The sequence below is a fragment of the Salvelinus alpinus genome, chromosome 2 (genome assembly GCF_045679555.1).
Source record: "Salvelinus alpinus chromosome 2, SLU_Salpinus.1, whole genome shotgun sequence".
Classification (NCBI taxonomy): domain Eukaryota; kingdom Metazoa; phylum Chordata; class Actinopteri; order Salmoniformes; family Salmonidae; genus Salvelinus; species Salvelinus alpinus.
In genome coordinates this window covers 58,178,590-58,184,619 of record NC_092087.1, presented here as the reverse complement: position 1 = coordinate 58,184,619, position 6,030 = coordinate 58,178,590, and positions in this window count along the sequence as shown.

Sequence of the window (6,030 nt, the reverse complement as noted above, 5' to 3'; positions counted from 1 at the left end):
CCCCCAACATAATGAATATACAAGGAGTTTCCATTGTTCTTGTACATTGATTTTGTTTTCCCATTTACTAGACTGTATTCTCAATTTTATATTTTAAAATGTTTCTACAATGTCAGTTGCTTTTGTTTGTCATTTGCTGTAATTTTATTTTTTACTACAAACTTTCAAGAGCAGAATGTATTTAATTTTGTCTTTTCGGATTAGCTGACTATGATTTAAAAGGATATGGGTGCTTGATGATCACTTTGTTAGTCATTTCTATGCAAAATACATGTTTTAATGACTATAGCTATATTTTGTTTAGTGTTTTGGTCATGACATTGTACTTCATGGCATAGACCTTGAACTTAAACCATGTCCTTTTTTTCTATCAAAAACGTGAATCAACCATCACTTAATATACAGTTGAAGTCGGAAGTTTACACACACCTTAGCCAAATGCATTTAAACTCAGTTTTTCACAATTCCTGACATTGAATCCTAGTAAAAATTCCCTGTTTTAGGTCAGTTAGGATCACCACTTTATTTTAAGAATGTGAAATGTCAGAATAATAGTAGAGAATTATTTATTTCAGCTTTTATTTCTTTCATCACATTCCCAGTGGGTCAGAAGTTTACATACACTCAATTAGTATTTGTTAGCATTGCCTTTAAATTGTTTAACTTGGGTCAAACGTTTCAGGTAGCCTTCCACAAGCTTCCCACAATAAGTTGGGTGAATTTTGGCGCATTCCTCCTGACAGAGCTGGTGTAACTGAGTCATGTTTGTAGGCCTCCTTGCTCGCACACTCTTTTTCAGTTCTGCCCACAAATGTTCTATAGGGTTGAGGTCAGGGCTTTGAGATGGCCACTCCAATACCTTGACTTTATTGTCCTTGAGCCATTTTGCCACAACTTTGGAAGTATGCTTGGGGTCATTGTCCATTTGGAAGACCCAATTGCGACCAAGCTTTAACTTCCTGACTGATGTCTTGAGATGTTGCTTCAATTGCTTCAATAGATCCACATAATTTCCCCTCATGATGCTGCCACCCCTGTGCTTCACGGTTGGGATGGTATTCTTCGGCTTGCAAGCCTCCCCCTTTTACCTCCAAACATAATGATGGTCATTATGGCCAAATGGTTCTATTTTTGTTTCATCAGACCAGAGGACATTTCTCCAAAAAGTTTGATCTTGTCCCCATGTGCAGTTGCAAACTGTAGTCTGGCTTTTTTATGTCGGTTTTGGAGCAGTGGCTTCTTCCTTGCTGAGCGGCCTTTCAGGTTATGTCGATATAGGACTCGTTTTACTGTGGATATAGATACCTTTGTGTCTGTTTCCTCCAGCATCTTCACAAGGTCCTTTGCTGGTGTGCTGGGATTGATTTGCACTTTTTGCACCAAAGTACGTTCATCTCTAGGAGACAGAAGGCGTCTCCTTCCTGAGCGGTATGATGGCTGCGTGGTCCCATAATGTTTATACTTGCGTACTATTGTTTGTACAGATGAACGTGGTACCTTCAGGCGTTTGGAAATTGCTCCCAAGGATGAACCAGACTTTGGAGGTCTACACTTTTTTTCCTGAGGTCTTGGCTGATTTCTTTTGATTTTCCGATTATGTCAAGCAAAGAGGCACTGAGTTTGAAGGTAGGCCTTGATATACATCCACAAGTACACCTCCAATAGGTTAATTGACATCATTTGAGTCAATCAGAAGCTTCTAAAGCCAGGACATCATTTTCTGGAATTTTCCAAGCTGTTTAAAGGCACAGTTAACTTAGTATATGTAAACTTCTGACCCACTGGAGTTGTGATAAAGTGAAATAATCTGTTAACAATTGTTGGGAAAATTACTTGTGTGATGCACAAAGTAGATGTCCTAACTGACTTGCCAAAACTATAGTTTGTTAACAAGAAATTTGTGGAGTGGTTGAAAAACTAGTTTAAAGGACTCTAACCTAAGTGTATGTAAACTTCCGACTTCAACTGTATTTAAATGTGATATTTACGTTTTTTATTTTTAATAAATTTGCAAATTAATTTTAAAACTTGTTTTTGCTTTGTCATGTGTTATTGTGTGTAGATTGATAAAAAATAACAAGGCTGTTACCTAACAAAATGTGGAAAAAGTCAAGGGGTCTGAATAATTTCCAAATGCACTGTAGATCATAGTGGTCAGAATTTGTATAAACCTAGCTGTTTGTCTCCGACATTTGCAACATTGTTTCAATATTCAAATTCGATCTCCAGCTGTCCCATAGTAATGAACGTGTCGGGAGTCGGGACGAGACCGACAGGCAGCTTTTCTCAGCCAGTCGAAAACATGAATCAGTGTAACAGTATAACTTTAAACCGTCCCCTCGCCCCGACACGGGCGCGAACCAGGGACCCTCTGCACACATCAACAACTGACACCCACGAAGCGTCGTTACCCATCGCTCCACAAAAGCCGCGGCCCTTGCAGAGCAAGGGGAAACCCTACTTCAGGTCTCAGAGCAAGTGACGTAACCGATTGAAATGCTATTAGCGCGTACCCGCTAACTAGCTAGCCATTTCACATCCGTTACATCAGCATAATCTTTATGGATATATACAAAGGACTATCAATAGAAAACAGTTTAAACAAAACTAAGTGCAGCTAGTTTGCAGTCTTTCCAGCTCCAGTTTGAATGGATTGTGTTAGCTGTGTTGTTGGCTAGCTCCTCTGAACAACAGTGTCCTGCCTAGAGAGCAAATTTTCTATGTCAGGTGAAATTGCACATTATTAGCTCATTGTTATGGGTGTATCCAAATAAGTTACACTAGAAAACAGCTTAAACTAATGCAAATGCAGCTACTTTGTTGTTATTCTGGCTGCACTGTTTGATGTGACTGTAAGTTAGCCGTTGTTGGCTAGCTAGTGTAACGGATGTGAAATGGCTAGCTAGTTAGCGAGGGAACGGTCTAAAGTTATACTGTTACACTAGGAAGGAAGGGATAAGAACGTTGCCAGCCAGTATGGCAATAGAATATTTTGAATGAACGTCCATATATACAGAACAAAAATACTTAATGACTGGGTTGCGTCTCTGGCAACCGAACCGATAGAACAAACGACCAGCTGGCTTCGGTAGCAACCCTAGATTTGTGTCGGACTATATTTTGTGGAAGGATGAAATAGTATGAATAAATTAATCAAAACAAGGTTTTTAATGAAAATATCTAAATCATTATTTTAATATGTTGGTAACCCATTGTATATAAGTGATAATGCCCTCGAAGCCAGTGTTTGGAGGATATATTGGCACAGTTTACTAACAACACCCATGCCAATGTATCCTCCAAACACTGGCTTCTCGGGAGTGGCGTGCCTGGGGCCTGGGCCTTCAGTGAAGTCCTACACAGTCCCACCCGAATTAATCCACCTCTTATTACCATCATTATGATGCCATGGCTCTAGACACTATACATTTAGACAGAAACGCAGTATAACCAGGCGTTGCGTCACCTTGAAATTGACATTTTTATTCAGAGAATTGCAGGGGAAGAGTACAGTACAGTTCAACTAATAAGCAAGAACATAGTCGAGTGCAACAGAGTTATATTAATATTCTTCTATCCATTTCTGGTCCACAAACTTTGAGAAGAAAAAAAAATACAGTGTGTTCACTAAACAGCGCATTGTCGCACCCAAAGCAGTTTCACCGTGATGATAAAGACACATAACTATTCACTGAAAATAAAAGAAAGAAAACAAATAATTTGCAACATAGGCTATTTGCCATTTTATTTTGTTAATATATAGGCTATTTAATATTAACGAAATAAAATGCGAAACATACATACACATTTAATAAAAAATTTAATGCATTGTATGCCTACTCACCAAAGACTGATTATTTGAACACAAAATCCTTCCTCCTTTCTTTCCTCAAGAAGACTTCAATGACTCTGTTGTACAGTCTATCTGTGCGTTTTAGTTCCATCAATAAGTCCTTTTCTATCGACATGGAGGCTAATGCTGAAAGCCGAGTCTGTCCAGTAGCATTTCTGGAATACGTTATGATTCGCTTTAAGGCCGAGAATGACTGCTCGACAGAAGCCGTGGACACAGGGATAGTCACTGTCACACATGCCAATGTGTAAAGTTGCCCCATGTCCTCATTCAGATTTTTCTGCTTAAGGAAATCAAGGAGATCAGAGGGACTTTTCCCTTCAAAATCAGTCATAGCATACATTACAGTCAGTTCTGTTTTTAGCTTGGATAGGTCGAACAGTGTTCCGTGACTCTCTGTTAAGCTGGAGAAGGCTGTTTGCGGGATTTTTTCCCGGTAGGTCTGAAAGTGCTGGGGGTCCAGGAGGGAGAGAAACATACATTTTTCGTGGTCTTGAAACCTGTTTCGTATCTGGCAAAGAATATTGTCCAGAATATTGCTGTGGAGTTGTTGGTAGTATGTGCGAGGGTCTTCTTGTGCTGGGCCTCTGCGTGCGCTGGGTGAACTTGAGATGCGCGCTGTGTCATCGTAGATTTGACTGAACCTGCGCCTCTCTCACTCAATTGTGTCACAAAACTCGTTCACCCTTGTCAGGCAGAATTGTACATCCAAAGTTTGTTTCTGTAGAATTCCAAAAAGCACATCCGAATAATTAAAAATCCCATTGAATGTTTCAAGCAAAAAACAAAACTCAAAATCATCCAAACGTGCATTAAATCCATCAGCCATAAGCACAGTATCCCCGTCATGGTCATCATGATGTTCCAGTAAGTGGTTAAACAGCTCCTTTAGGGCAACTCTCTTTTCAAAGACTGCATTGACCAATCTAGATGTATATTGCCACCTTGTTGGTGCAACCTTAGGAAGACGACGCTTGCAGATGTCATCCAGCAGTTGCGTGTGCTTAGGGGATCGTGAGAAAAATGCTGCAAGGCCATTGAGGTTAGCAAAGAAGACCTTGCATTCTTTAAGCTTTGAGGCTCCTTGAGTCAGTACTAAATTTAGTCGATGTGCATAGCAGTGAATGAATAAGGCCATCGGTGCCCTCTCCTTAACTTTAGTTTGCACCCCATTGAGTCCAGATGCCACGACTGCTGCACCATCAAAACACTGCCACAACTTTATCCAGACTACATTCCTTTTCCTCCAAGAAATGAAAAATAAGAGCGGCAATGTCATCAGCTCGCTTGCCGCTTGTCACATCTTCAAATCGGATAAATCACAATCAATGAGTCTTTTCAATATTTCCCTATTTTTCTTCACCTTTTCATTGTGCAGCTCCGTTGCCCTGCGCGCTTGTTCGTTGAGCTGTAGATCCACTCGGGTGTCCCCAAAAGTTTTCAAAAGCACCATTGCTTGTAAGTGCCCAGCCGTACTTTGGTGTCTCGTTGCTGCCTTGGTTAGACAACTCAAGTTTGCAAAGCCAGTGTGGCTCCAAACACCAAATCGATCACTTGCAAATAATTGGCATTCCCAACAGTACAGTTTGCAGTGCTTCTCGGAGCCTGTGAGCCATTGATAGCGCTCGTAGTTGGAACTTTGAAAGTGGCGAACGAACCCCTTTCCCGCCTGTGACAGGCTTTGTAGCGTCGGCGTCGGGCGACCTCTCCTTACAATGTCTAAATTTTCTTGAAAAGTTCGTCTTGAGAATGGCGTTATAATTATATCCTCGACCAAATCGATATCTTCTCCTCCTTCCGCCATTGTGGGTTGAAAAAACAGCTTAGTAGTACGCAAATTAATTCGTTTATCAAATTCAGTTTCCTAGTTCTGAGGTTCTGCATAGACCTGCCCATAGGACCTGCCTCTCAATATTGGTAATCCAATCAAAAGACGTGCACGCACTACGCCTGCTAGCTGGCTCCTGTGTAACACTGGAGCCAGCCAGCAGGCGTACAATAGCCAACTCTAAAGCTGATTGGTTGACACTAAATTTTCATTTCTATTCACTTTAACCTACAAGCGCCCGCACTGTTGATTCTGAAGGCCTGAGGGCAGATTTTAGACCCCTGGCAACACATGATGGCTGAATATGATTGGATAAAAGATCTAACATAAAGACCAGCCCTCCAAATCT